The 15881-nt window shown below is 38.3% G+C and overlaps 1 pseudogene; it reads left to right on the top strand.

Moving 5' to 3' along the window:
* Positions 1–219: 219 nt before the first annotated feature.
* LOC149751190 (uncharacterized) lies at positions 220–15881 on the top strand (annotated as a pseudogene).

Raw genomic sequence — 15881 nt, 5'->3', positions numbered from 1 at the left:
TGAGACCTAGATCGTTAGGAACATGGCATGATATGCAAAGAGAATTTCTGAAAAAATTGTTTCCCGCACAAAGGACTAACTTTTTGAAAAGGCACATTAGTAACTTCCAACAAAAAGACCATGAAACATTTTATGAATGCTGGAAGAGATTTAAAGATTTGCTTCTCTCTTGCCCTCATTACGGGTTTGAAACATGGAGAACCATTAGTTTCTTTTACGAAGGGTTGTCTCCACAGTTAAAACAATTTATAGAGACTATGTGCAATGGTCTATTTTTGGAAAAGCAACCTGATGAGGCATGGGACTATTTAGATTCTCTTGCAGAGACTGCACAATTATGGGATACAGGGGATAGAGTGAATAAACCCTTACCTAAGCCTACTAGCGTTGGACACGGGGGCCTTTACAACCTTAGTACTCAGGATGATATTCAGGCTAAAATGGCAGCCCTTACTAGGAAGGTAGAGGAAATTGAACTTAGAAGGATTGAACCCGTTAAGACCGTAGAACATAATAGCGAGTGTTGTAGGATTTGTGAGATGCCTGGCCATCTCACCACTGATTGCCCCACAATACCCGCATTCAAGGAAGTCTTGCACGATCAGGCCAATGTTATAAATACCTATCAAAAATCTTTCAATAATTCTTTTTTGGGTACTTACAACCCTGGATGGAAGAACCATCCAAATTTCAGGTGGAGGAATGACCAACCTCAACAAGTATATAACCCAACTCCTCCACCTCCGCAACCTCATTATGCACACGCACCCCCTCAAAAACCCAGTCTCGAAGGAACTTTGCAATCTTTCATGCAAGGTCAAGCTAAAATCAATGATGAATTAAGAAATCAACTGACAACGCTGACCACTGCTTTAAGTGCTCAAGAGAAGGATAAGCTACCAGCTCAACCACAACCTAACCCTCAAGTCTACGGCAGTAGCAATGCATCATCTTCAACTTCGCATAAAGAACAAGCGAAGAGTATAATAACTTTGCGAAGTGGAAAGGTTATTGACCGACCAGTCCCAGAACAAATACAAGTCATACCTGATTCTGACCCTTTAAAGACAAAAGAAAAGGATAACGAAGAAACTGAAGCACCAACATCAACTGAAGAAATTAAATGTCCTTTTCCTGCACCATTTCCACAAAGATTAAAGCCCTTGCAAAAGCTTAAACCAAACTCTGAAATTCTTGAGCTTTTTAAGCAAGTAAAAATCAATGTACCTCTTCTTGATGCACTCAAACAAGTGCCTTCATATGCAAAATTTTTGAAAGATTTATGCACTGTCAAGCGTCGATTAAATGTCAAGAAGAAGGCATTTTTGGCTGAAAATATGAGTGCAATTTTACAACATAATATTCTTCCTAAATATAAGAATCCAGGTTGCCCAACTATCTCGTGCATCATTTGCAATTTTAGGATTGAGCGAGCATTGCTAGATTTAGGAGCGAGTGTGAACTTGTTGCCATATACGGTATATGAGCAACTCGGTTTGGGTGAGTTGAAGCCAACAACTATCACCTTACAATTAGCTGACATGTCAGTAAAGGTTCCTAGAGGAATTATCGAAGATGTGTTGGTCCAAGTAGACAAGTTCTATTTTTCTGTCGACTTTATCGTACTGGACACACATCCGGCTTCCAATTCACCATCTCAGATTTCGGTCATCTTAGGACATCCATTCCTTGCAACTTCTAATGCATTGATCAATTGTAAGAATGGTGTCATGAAGCTTTCTTTTGGCAATATAACCTTGGAATTGAACGTTTTTAGTATAGGTAAACAACCCAGTGATCATGAAGAAAGTAAAGAAGTTGAATGGGTTGAAATCATTGCGGAAGAATATTTGTTAAAAGAAACATTTACTGAATCGGCCGACAATGGTTTGATAGATTGTGGTTCTGAAGGTACTGCTGATGATATGGTCCCACCAATTTTAGATAACTCGGATGTCATGATGGTCAATGGGTGGAGACCGACAATAGAGGAATTTGAACAGTTGCCATCTCGAAAAGCAAAGATAGTACCATCCCATGAACAAACACCTAAGCTCGAGTTGAAACCTTTACCGAAGGAACTCAAGTATGCCTTTCTTGGACCCGAGGACACATTTCCTATAATCATCTCATCTGATCTGGATCATGCCCAAGAAAAAAATTACTTGGTGTTCTAAAGAATCATAAAGGAGCTTTAGGGTAGTCTATTGCCGACTTGAAGGGGATTAGCCCTTTAATTTGCACGCACCGAATATATTTGGAGGACAATACCAAAACCACAAGGCAAATGCAACGCAGGTTAAATCCTACGATGAGAGATGTGGTTAAAGCAGAAGTCCTCAAGTTGCTTGACATGGGTATTATTTACCCAATTTCCGACAGCAAGTGGGTAAGTCCTACTCAAGTCGTTCCTAAGAAGTCGGGTCTGACGGTAGTCAAAAATGAGCTGGGTGAACTAGTTCCAACTCGTGTTCCGACGAGTTGGCGCATGTGTGTTGACTACCGAAAATTGAATTTGGTCACTAGGAAGGATCACTTTCCTCTACCCTTCCTAGACCAAGTTTTGGAAAGAGTTGTAGGACACAAATTCTATTGTTTTCTCGATGGCTATTCCGGGTACTACCAAATCGAAATTTCACCTGAGGATCAAGAGAAGACTACCTTCACTTGTCCTTTTGGCACATTCGCTTTCCGTCGGATGCCATTCGGGTTGTGTAATGCACCTGCAACATTCCAAAGGTGTATGCTCAGCATTTTTGAAAAATAAACGAGAAATTTTTAGAAGTGTTTATGGATGATTTCTCTATTTTTGACGATTCTTTTGATGATTGTTTATTACATTTACAAGCAGTCTTAGCTCGATGCGTGGAAAAGAATCTGATACTAAATTGGGAGAAATGCCACTTCATGGTGCCAAAGGAAATTGTCCTAGGACATATTGTTTCATCGAAGGGCATGGAAGTTGATAGAGCTAAGATTGATTTAATCGCCAAGCTACCTGCACCCAAGACAGTTAGAGATGTTAGATCATTTTTGGGTCACGCAGGATTTTATAGGAGGTTCATCAAGGACTTTAGTGTCATAGCTCGACCATTAGTAACCTCCTATCCCTTGATACACCATTCAATTGAACTGAAACCTGTCAAGAGGCATTTGAAAAGTTGAAGTCTATGCTTAGCACTGCACCCATCGTGCGACCACCTGATTGGTCATTACCTTTTGAGATCATGTGCGATCCTAGTAACTATGCGATAGGAGCTGTCCTGGGACAACGCAAGGATAATAAGCCATATGTCATCTACTATGCAAGCAAAACCTTAAATGATGCTCAAATGAATTACACCACCACCGAGAGGAAATTGCTTGCAGTAGTATTTGCATTAGACAAATTTTGCTCTTATATCCTTGGTGCTCCGATTGTTATCTTTACGGATCATGCAGCGCTAAAATATTTGCTAGATAAGAAAGAGGCCAAACCACGCTTAATACGATGGATACTTCTACTCCAAGAATTTGACATCACTATCAAAGATAAAAAGAGAGTAGAGAATGTGGTTGCTGACCATTTATCACGGCTAGTTTTTAATGATTCGGTGCCACAGTTTCCCATCAAGGATTCATTCCCTGAAGAGCAATTGTTTGCACTTTCTACTATGCCATGGTATGCTGATATTGTAAACTTTCTTGTCACAAACCGGATGCCGGAGCATTAGGGATCGAATGATAAGAATAATTTCTTGCGTGAAGTAAGGAGTTATTATTATGATGCCTCCTATTTGTTCAAGTATTGCAATGATCAAATCTTTAGAAGATGCATACCGGATCATGAGATACAAAGTGTACTCTCTTTTTGTCATGCCAGTGCTTGCAGAGGACACTTTGCATCTAAGAAAACGGCAGCTAAGGTGTTACAATGTGGTTTTTATTGGCCAACACTATTTAAAGATGCCCACGAGTTCTGTAGGACATGTGACCCATGTCAACATGTTGGGAGTCTAACTCGTAGGCAAATGATGCCTCTTCAGCCCATTACTGCCATTGAAATTTTTGACATGTGGGGCATCGATTTCATGGGCCCATTCCCACCATCTTTTGGATATGAGTACATTTTAGTTGGTGTTGAGTATGTGTCCAAATGGGTAGAAGCTGTGCCTTGTCGAACAAATGACCACAAACCAGTTTTAAAATTTCTTAAAGAAAACATATTTTCTAGGTTTGGGATGCCCAAGGTTATAATTAGTGATGGAGGAAAATATTTCTGTAATAAACTTTTTGAGATCCTATTACGAAAGTACGGTATCACTCATAGAATTGCAACTCCTTATCACCCGCAGACTAGTGGCCAAGTCGAGTTATTCAATCGGGAGATTAAAGGAATTTTAGAGAAAACGGTGAATCCATCACGCAAAGACTGGTCTTTAAAACTTTCTGACGCATTGTGGGCTTACCGTATTGCTTATAAAACTATTCTTGGTATGTCCCCGTATCGGCTAGTCTATGGAAAAGCATGTCATCTAGCTGATGAAATAGAGCATAAATTGTATTGGGCCATTAGAAAATTAAACTTTGAACTGTCAGATGCTGGTTTCGCTAGAAAATTACAATTAAGTGAATTGAATGAAATTCGTAGGGATGCGTATGACAATGCTAGACTTTGTAAAGAACGAATGAAAATTAGGCATGATAAATCAATTCTAAGAAAATTTTTTGAACCTGCACAAAAAGTTCTTTGTTATGACTCTCGCTTACATCTGTTTCCTGGAAAGTTAAGATTGAGGATGATAGTGGTATTTTGATGATTAATACAATAATCAAGAGTATGTTACAAGTTAATTTGATACATCATTTATAAGTCTGTTACTCTCAGTACATTAGTGTAATAAGATAAAGATGCATTTCATTGCTTATATGGATGAATCTAAGCTTAAGTTGCAGCAAGGTTGATTGAGTCGACCCCGGCATATCAAGAAAGCATCTGGCACACTTCTGCAAAAATGGCACGGATGAACAGTAGTTGGGTCGACCCAAGCAAAGAATGAGTCGACCCAAACCTCAAGCCTCTCAAGTCTCAAGAAAACAGTTCTCTGGAAACACTGAGAGGGTCGACCCAAATGAAACTTGAGTCGACCCAAACTTGAGTCGACTCTAAGTTAACATGAGTCGACCCAAAGGCAATGACATTCAAAAATAGGTTCTCTGAAAACCCTGAGAGGGTCGACCCAAGTAGAAGTTGAGTCGACCCAACTGAACCTTGAGTCGACCCAAAAAGATGTTGAGTCGACCCAAGTGAAGGAAGGCTGAAATGCAAGGTTCTGTAGTTCTGAGAGGGTCGACCCTAGCAAAGGTTGAGTCGACCCAAGTGAAAGTTGGGTCGACCCCAGTAAAAGTTGAGTCGACCCAAGCACGGGCAGAAGCATAACAGCTAGTTCATCAGAAGTACTTTTTGACCTTCCAATAGTGAGTAACGGCTAGTTTTTGAATTCTAACCATTGGGGCTTGTCCAATGGATGAAGGAAACTATTTAAAGTGACACTATTCATCAGAGAAAACATCCTTTTGCAAAATATCAAAGATTACACAAGAAAGACAAGTGCCCTAATCTTCTTCATCCAAGTGCTTCATTCAAGAGTGAAAAGAAAGTGGTTGAGCAGATTCCAAGAGACATTAAGAGCTCCATCCATCCTTGAAGAGTGAAGCATTCTTGACAAAGAAGAGAGAAGTCTCATCAAGCGATAACTATTCTCTAAACTCTTCTTTGTGGATTATAATTGTTATATTTGCTCATCTAGGAGCTTAAACTTTCTTCCTTCTTTTATTAATCACCTTGTAAAAGTTTGTTGGTGAGCCCACAAAACCAACGGAGTAGGTTTATTGGTGAACCCGTAAAACCAATTGTAAAGGTTCGTTGGTGAGCCCGTAAAACCAACATAGGTTCGTTGGTGAGCCCGTAAAACCAACATAGGTTTTTGGTGATCCCGAAAAACCAAAGTGTAAAGGTTTTTGGATTGTGAGCCCGAAAAACAATCCAACTGTAATCCGCGGGATTATAGTGAATTTCCAAGGGGTCGCTTGGGGAGTGGACGTAGGTGCTTGGGAGAGCACCGAACCACTATACTTCTTGTGTGTTTGTATTGTGCTTTGTTATATTTCACTAACTCATCAATTGACATAAGTAAGATAGTAAAAATTAAGAGAAACCAATTCACCCCCCCTCTTGGCTTATCACCTTGGGCAACAAGTGGTATCAGAGCAAGGTGCTCCTATAGTATTTGTTGATCTCACAATCAAGAGTCAAAGATCATGACAACCCAAGTGGGATGTTCTATGAGTGAGGGGCAATCCACAAATAGACCTCCTCTATTTAATGGCACAAATTACACATACTGAAAAGCTAGGATGAGGATATTCATTCAAGCTCTAGACTATGAATTGTGGTATATTATAACTAGAGGACCTCACACACCCACAATTAGTATAGAGGGCACTATCATACCCAAACCAGAAATGGTTTGGAATGAAAGTGATAGAAGACTAGCACAATTAAATGCTAAAGCGATTAATGTACTTTACTGTTCACTAGATGTAAGTGAATTCAATAGAATATCTACATGTATCTCTGCAAAAGAAATTTGGGATAAATTTGAGGTCACACATGAAGGAACTAATCAAGTTAAGGAGTCAAAAATAAACATATTAGTACATAAGTATGAATTGTTTAAAATGGAATCCACTGAGTCCATAATTGATATGTTTACTCGTTTTACTGAAATCATAAATGGGCTAAAGAGTTTAGGAAAGTCTTATACTAACTCTGAATTGGTGCGAAAAATTCTCAGATCTCTACCAAGAGTTTGGGAGGCCAAGGTAACAGCAATTCAGGAAGCAAAGGACCTCAATACACTGCAATTGGAGGAACTTCTAGGATCACTCATGACCCATGAGTTGACCATGAGGCAAAATTCAGAAGATGAGGTCAAGAGAAGAAAGACCATTGCCCTAAAGTCTACCACTCCAAAACAAGAAACTGAGTCGGAAGAATCTGATGATGATGATGAATTTGATGAAGAAGGAATGGCTATGCTTGGAAGAAAATTCAGAAAATTTATGAGAGGTAAGAAGAGATTTCATAAAAAGAAACCCTTCTTCAAAGGTAGCTCAAGCAAAGAAAATGGTAAGGACAAAGAAAAGGAAAAGGAAACACCTATTTGTTATGAGTGTAACAAGCCCGGGCATTATAAGATAGATTGCCCGGAATTAAAGTGGATGGCAAGAAAACTTAAAAAGAAGAACTTCATGGCTGAATGGAGTGAAAGTGAGGAGTCAAGTTCGAAAGACGAAGATCATCAAGAGACGGCTCAAATATGTCATATGGCCAATGACGATGAGGTAGATTCCGAACTTGAATGTGATTTTACTGTTGATGAATTACATTATGCATTTTTAGAACTCATGGAAGAACACAAAAAACTAATCAATAAAAATAAAGTTCTAAAAGAAGAAAATCAATCTCTTATCAAAGATAAGCTGAAACTATCTCATAACTGTGAAACATTAAGTAGGAGACTCACAAATGAAACCAAAAATCTAATTGCTGAAAATGTCAAGTTAAAAGAAGATGCTGAAAAATATAAATCCTTAGTAGACAAGTTTACTCTTAGCTCAACCAAATTAAATATGATTCTTGATAGTCAAAGAGCTATATATGATAAGGCTGGATTAGGATATAAAACAAATAGGAAACAAAAATACTTAAAGAACATATTTGTAAAAGCTAAAAACGAAAATATTACTTGTCATTGTTGCAATAAATTAGGACATAAAGCATATGAATGTAACTATAGAAAGTCCAGCCAAAACAAATTAAGTAATAATTATAAGCTTAATTTCAAGAAAGTTTGGGTTCCAAAAGAAACATCAAGTACTAACCCTAAAGGACCCAACATAGTTTGGGTATCTAAAGCTCATTCTTGATCTTGATTGCAGGGGTGTCTTGCAGCTAATAAAGTGGATAAACGATGGTATCTAGATAGCGGCTGTTCAAGACACATGACCGGTGACGTAGACCAATTTGTCATCTTGGAATCTAAGAAGGGTGGAGTAGTAACCTATGGAGACAATGGAAAAGGGTATATCATTGGAAAGGGTAAAATTTTCATTACTCCATCTACCTTCATAGAAAATGTCTTATTAGTTAACGGTTTGAAACATAACCTACTTAGCATAAGTCAATTTTGTGATAAAGGGTTTAAAGTCACATTTGAAGCATCAGTATGCATAATCACAAATTCTAAAGATAATAGCATTGTACTTATAGGACAAAGGCAAAGAAATATTTACATGGTAGATCTTCATGAATTAGGCAAGAAAAATGGATTATGTTTAATTACTAATGAAGAAAAGAAAAATGAAACAAGTTGGCTTTGGCATCGTAGACTAGGACATGCTAGTATGGAATTAATATCAAAACTAATCAAGAAGGAATTAATAAAAGATGTGCCAAAATTGATCTTTGAAAAGGACAAAATTTGTGGACCATGCTCATTAGGAAAACAAACAAAATCATCCTTCAAATTAAAGAATATAGTATCAACAACTAGGCCTTTTGAACTCATACATATGGATCTATTTGGACCCACTAGAACTGCGAGTCTAGGAGGGAAGAAGTATGGACTAGTTATAGTAGATGATTTTTCAAGATATACATGAGTTTCATTTTTGGCACATAAGAATGAAGCATTTTCAGCATTCTTGAAATATTATAATTATATCATAAATGAAAAGAAGCTCACCTTAATAGCAATTCGAAGTGATCATGGAACTGAGTTTGAAAATCAACACTTTGAAGAATTTTGTAATGAAAACGGTATCTCACATTAATTTTCAGCACCTAGAATGCCTCAACAAAATGGGGTTGTTGAAAGAAAAAATAGGACCTTGGCAGAAATGGCACGCACGATGTTATGCGAGTCAAATCTTCCAAAGTACTTTTGGGCTGAAGCTATAAGCACTGCTTGCCATATTCTAAATCGGATTTTAATACGACCTATAACCAAGAAAACTCCTTATGAATTTTGGAAGAATAAGAAACCAACCGCTAAATATCTTAGAGCATTTGGATGTAGATGTTTCATTTTAAACAATGGCAAGGAGGATCTAAGTAAATTTGATGCCAAGTCAGATGAAGGTATCTTCTTAGGATACTCCACATCTAGCAGGGCATACAGAGTGTTCAATAAAAGAACTCTTGTAGTCGAAGAGTCAGTTAATATCATATTTGATGAGTCTGATAGTGAGTCTGCTAGAAAAGAAAATATTCTTGATGATGATGCAGGAATTATTAACTTTGAAAAATTAAATCTTGATGACGTGCCAATTCAAGATAAGGAAAATGATCGCGTGCCACCACAACCTCAAGACTTGCCAAAGGAATGGAGGTATGCATATGGACACCCTAAAGACTTAATCATTGGTGATCCATCTCAAGGGGTAAGAACTCGATCCTCTCTTAGAAATTTAAATGATTATCTTGTTTTTGTTTCACAGTTAGAACCTAAGACTTATGAAGAAGCTGAAAAAGATACCAATTGGATAAATACTATGCAAGAAGAATTAAATCAATTCAAAAGAAGTAATGTATGGACATTAACTGAGAGACCAAAGCATAACTCTGTAATTGGAACAAAATGGATCTTTAGAAATAAATTAGATGAAAATGGGGTAGTTATAAGAAATAAAGCTAGACTTGTAGCTAAGGGATACAATCAAGAAGAAGGGATAGATTTTGATGAAACATTTGCTCCCGTAGCTAGATTAGAGGCTATTAGATTACTTCTAGCTTTTGCATATTTCATGAATTTCAAATTGTATCAAATGGATGTAAAAAGTGCATTCTTAAACGGTTTTATAGAGGAAGAAGTATATGTAGAGCAACCTCCTGATTTTGAGAATCATGAATTGCCAAATCATGTGTTTAGACTACATAAGGCATTATATGGATTGAAGCAAGCACCTAGGGCTTGGTATGATCGATTAAGCAAATTTCTACTAAATAATGACTTCAGTAGAGGAAATGTAGATAAAACACTTTTTCTCAAAAGAAAAGACGAAAATCTGCTAGTGGTACAAATATATGTAGATGACATAATCTTTGGTGCCACAAATGATAATTTTTGCAAAGAGTTTGCTAATTTAATGCACGGAGAATTCGAGATGAGTTTGATGGGAGAACTAAGTTTCTTTCTCGGATTACAAATCAAACAAACTAAAGAAGGTATCTTCATTCATCAAACTAAGTATACAAAGGAAATATTAAAGAAGTTTGGAAATGAAAATCACAAGGGAGTAGGCACTCCAATGAATCCTACTAGTAAGCTAGACAAAGATGAGAAAGAAAAGAGTATTGATATTAAGCTTTATAGAGGATTAATTGGATCCTTGCTCTACCTTACTGCTAGTAGACCAGACATCATGTTTAGTGTAGGAATATGTGCTAGATACCAATCAGATCCTAAGGAGTCACATTTAAGTGCTGTTAAAAGAATCCTTAGATATTTAAGAGGAACTACAAATATAGGATTATGGTACTCAAGAGACTCCTGTCTAGATTTGCTTGCCTACTCAGATGCTGATTTTGCTGGATGCAAATTAGATAGGAAGAGCACTAGTGAAACATGTCAATTTTTAGGAAATAACTTAGTATCATGGTTTAGCAAAAAGCAGAATTCAGTAGCACTGTCGACGGCTGAAGCTGAATATATAGCTGCCGGCAGTTGTTGTGCTCAAGTACTGTGGCTTAAGCAACAACTAGAGGACTATGGAGTTAAACTAGCTAACATTTCTATAAAGTGTGATAATACTAGTGCCATCAACCTTACTAAAAATCCGGTTCAGCACTCTAAAGCCAAACACATTGAAATAAGATATCATTTTATTAGAGATCATGTGCAAAATGGAAACATATGTATTGAGCATGTATGTACTGAGAAACAATTAGCTGACATATTCACAAAACCTTTGAGTGAAGATAGATTTTGCACGCTTAGGAGGAAATTAGGCATATGTGATCCTTTTTATTGAGGAGATATAAAAGGGAGCAAGCAGTCTCATGATACACTCCTTCCATTTCTAAAAACCCATGAAACATTAGTCAAACTTGTCATCTATAGATTCCTTACTCATGTATCATTGTCCCAGTAAGAATTTGTAAGGATTAGAAGAAACGAAAATTTTTAAAAGGGAAAAGGGGAGAGAAAGAAAAATTTCTGAACTTGGGTCGACCCAACCCAGAATAGGGTCGACCCAACGTTGAGTCGACCCAAGAAAAATCTAGGGTCGACCCAACGACGGGACCCCACCGTTAAAAGGGGGACCCGTGAGCCATCTAGGGCACTGTTTTCACTTTGTCCTCTTCCGAAAACCCTATTCTCCACTCTCAAATCTCCCCCAATCATCTCTAAATAGTAGATTACATCAAGATCTTGAAGAAATGGGACCCAAGAGAGCCGTAGCCAAGCGATCCGGGAGAGTTTCATAGATCACCCGTGTGGATAGGGCTGCTACAGAGCCGTCTACAGTGTCTCCACAAGGTGAGACATGTGTAGAGCCTCCTCCTCCTCCCTCCCCTTCAGTCCAACTTGCAAAATTTGCGGGGAGACCGGTTACCACGGGGAGAAGGATCCACTCCGAATTTTTGGATCAAGAAGGGTTCCGTTTGGGAGAATGGATCCGAAGGCAAGGATGGGAGTATCTTTGCTCCCTAGATGTGGTGATCTACCCAGGATTAGTCCGTGAGTTCTATGCCTTCCTCAAAACTGGAATGGGAGGGCTTATATCTGAAGTTCGAGGAGTTAGGGTTAGAGTTTTCGAAAAGAGTTTGAGTGAGTTGCTTCATCTCCCCTGCGAAGGAGCAACTCCAGAAAAGCCCGAAAACAAACTGAGAGCCTTGCAGTTGATTCTTGAGAATTAAGACTTCGATTATTCTGAAAATGTAATAGCAAGCTCTCTTTCAGCTGAAATGAGGTTGTTGCACAACTTCATAGGTCGGATTTTATTTCCGAAGAGCGGAAGATTTGATCTCATTTCTGAGCGAGATCTGGTTGTTATGGAGCACATTATTCAGGGCATTCCCCTGAATCTCCCGGCTATGATACTGAGGCAGATGAGAAAGGTTATATGCAACTCCAGAGTCTCCCTGCCTTATGGTATGATACTCACCCTGATCTTTCGACAGCAAGATATATCTGTAGAGGGAGAGATCTCCAGGCATCTACTTTTCACTGACACATACACTGCACGATTCCTTATTCGCATGGGTTATGAGAAGGTGAATGGGCAGTGGGTACGTGCTGGAGCGGAGATTCAGGGTGATGCACCAGAGATTGGAGACCCTATCCCTGAGGATGAGGAGCCTACGGATCATCCTACAGCACCTTCAGAGGCTGGACCTTCGTCATCTGTTCCTGCGGAAGACACAGATGAGTTTTGGAGTAGGATGACTGAGCTTATGTCAGCTCAGGCGAGGACTATCACTGATGGACTGACGAGCAGACTGGATATTATGACTGCTAAGATCAGTGATCTTAGAGAGCAGATAGGAGCTCTATGGAGAGAGAGAGAGAGGTTCATGGACCATCTGTGCCACAGGCAGCTGAGTCAGAGATTTCGGCACAGAGTCATCCAGCTCACCGAGCTCCACGCCAGACTCAGTCCCATTAGGCTCGACCTCCCCTCGCCACTTATGCTAGAAGGATGAGGACTAGATCACAGCCATTAGATACCCCCTAGGCTGATATTAGCATTCTGATTAAAGCCTAGGATATGTATCTAGTTCTCATATGTATTTTGTGTTGATCATGTACTTTGAACTTTGATTGAGGAACATTGTATTTGTTTTGTTTTGGCATTATTGTACTACAATGTTCCATTTTGATCAATGAAACTGAAATGTTTGTTAATTATTGTGTTTATTCCCATGCACCTATTTGATGATAACAAAAAGGGGGAGAAGCAAGGAAAGAGAAATAAGTTGAGTAAGGAAAGAGAAATAAGTTGAGCAAGGAAAGAGAAATAAGTTGACAAACAAGTTGAAAATTATAATAGGAAAGCATATACATTTAAGGGGGAGCAATTTGTAACAATGAAAATGTTAAAGTCTAAAATTTAAATCGAATTTTAGAATTTGGCACATACAATTTCAGAATTTGGCACATACCTTTCACACCTCGATACATAATCTGAAACTCATGCTTTATCTCAAATTTTTGAAGTTTCATCTTTAATGAAATATAAAAGAAAGGGGGAGTAATTCAAAAGGTCAAATTGGAAACATTTGGATGAAATAGGGGGAGACTTCACTCTCAAATTTGAAAAGCTGAAATTCAGCAACTTGAGCCCTTTTAAAACTAATTTTAAGATAAGTATCAATAGGGTCATACTCTATATTTTGTAATCATCAAAAAGGAGGAGATTGAGGATGATAGTGGTATTTTGATGATTAATACAATAATCAAGAGTATGTTACAAGTTAATTCGATACATCATTTATAAGTCTGTTACTCTCAGTACATTAGTATAATAAGATAAAGATGCATTTCATTGTTTATATGGATGAATCTAACCTTAAGTTGCAGCAAGATTGATTGAGTCGATCCCGGCACATCAAGAAAGCATCTGGCACACTTCTGCAAAAATGGCACGGATGAACAGTAGTTGGGTCGACCCAAGCAAAGAATGAGTCGACCCAAACCTCAAGCCTCTCAAGCCTCAAGAAAACAGTTCTCTGGAAACACTGAGAGGGTCGACCCAAATGAAACTTGAGTCGACCCAAACTTGAGTCGACCCTAAGTTAACATGAGTCGACTCAAAGGCAATGACATTCAAAAATAGGTTCTCTGGAAACCCTGAGAGGGTCGACCCAAGTGGAAGTTGAGTCGATCCAACTGAACCTTGAGTCGACCCAAAAAGATGTTGAGTCGACCCAAGTGAAGGAAGGCAGAAATGCAAGGTTCTGTGGTTCTGAGAGGGTCGACCCTAGCAAAGGTTGAGTCGACCCAAGTGAAAGTTGGGTCGACCCCAGTAAAAGTTGAGTCGACCCAAGCACGGGCAGAAGCATAACGGCTAGTTCTGCAGAAGTACTTTTTGACCTTCCAACAGTGAGTAACGGCTAGTTTTTGAATTCTAACCATTGGGACTTGTCCAAATGGATGAAGGAAACTATTTAAAGTGACACTATTCATCAGAGAAAATATTCTTTTACAAAATATCAAAGATTACACAAGAAAAACAAGTGTCCTAATCTTCTTCATCCAAGTGCTTCATTCAAGAGTGAAAAGAAAGTAGTTGAGCAGATTTCAAGAGATATTAAGAGCTCCATCCACCCTTGAAGAGTGAAGCATTCTTGACAAAGAAGAGAGAAGTCTCATCAAGCGATAACTATTCTCTAAACTCTTCTTTGTAGATTATAATTGTTATATTTGCTCATCTAGGAGCTTAAACTTTCTTCCTTCTTTTATTAATCACCTTGTAAAGGTTTGTTGGTGAGCCCGCAAAACCAACGGAGTAGGTTTATTGGTGAACCCGTAAAACTAATTGTAAAGGTTCGTTGGTGAGCCCGTAAAACCAACATAGGTTCATTGGTGAGCCCGTAAAACCAACATAGGTTTTTGGTGATCCCGAAAAACCAAAGTGTAAAGGTTTTTGGATTGTGAGCCCGGAAAACAATCCAACTGTAATTCGCAGGATTATAGTGAATTTCCAAGGGGTCGCTTGGGGAGTGGACGTAGGTGCTTGGGAGAGCACCGAACCACTATACTTCTTGTGTGTTTGTATTGTGCTTTGTTATATTTCACTAACTCATCAATTGACATAAGTAAGATAGTAAAAATTAAGAGAAACCAATTCACCCCCCCTCTTGGCTTGTCACCTTGGGCAACAAAGATCAAGATGGACAGGTCCTTTCATTGTAAAAACTATTTTTCCACATGGGGCAGTTGAAATTGAGAATCCACAGGATGGCAAAATTTTTAAGGTAAATGGACACAGATTAAAACCTTTTTTTGAAAATTTTGCAGATGAAGATGACTCCTTTTCCTTGGAGGAGCCTTTTTATGACTGAGCATGACGGCCAAGGTATGTGTATATTAATTAGAATTAAATTTTTTTCTTTTATTTTTAGTTTTCTTCTTATTTTGTAGGTCTTCTTTTCTGAAAATCAACAGCTCAAGGTATTCTTCTTCTCTCTATTATTTTCTCTATTGTCTCTCATATATAGTTTTCTTGCATTTTTTTTACATTGAGGACAATGCAATGTTTAAGTTGGGGGGAGGGAAATATTTTGATCAAAAAAAAAAACTTGTTTTTGCATTTGATTTATTACTTTCTTTTCTGAGCAAATGCACATGTATTTTCATATTGAGTTTGTGCAACTATTAAGGCAAGGAACACATGCATACTATGATTGATCAGAGACCTATTATTAGATCCCCACACGTGTACGTAATGACAATAGGAAGGCCTCAGGAGTTTATATTTGTTAACTGCATTTTTGTTAGCCTTATCCGTAAAAGAAGTATGAGTATCCTTGTTCGTACCATAAGGTTCATGATTTGGTTTTCACATAAAGATAGAGGTTGAATATCCCAGTTAGATTACTTAGGTACCTTATGATCCGACCTTGGTTGACCTATAGTCACGATGCAGTCACATATATAATAAAAATATTTATATGTTCAGTCTACCATCTCTTTTCTTGCATAATTATTATTCAAAAAAAAAAACTTATGATGACAAGTCTGGCCTCTTGGCGTAGTCTGGTTCGAGTAATTAAGCCTGAGGGGTGTTTCACCTAATATCTTGAGCTAACTGGATCGGGGGTCATTGGCTGA

Source organism: Phoenix dactylifera, chromosome 15, assembly GCF_051530095.1.
Source record: "Phoenix dactylifera cultivar Ajwa chromosome 15, Ajwa_hap1_PhDact_Kaust_v1.1, whole genome shotgun sequence".
Classification (NCBI taxonomy): Eukaryota; Viridiplantae; Streptophyta; class Magnoliopsida; order Arecales; family Arecaceae; genus Phoenix; species Phoenix dactylifera.
This window is presented reverse-complemented; position numbering and strand designations above follow the sequence as displayed.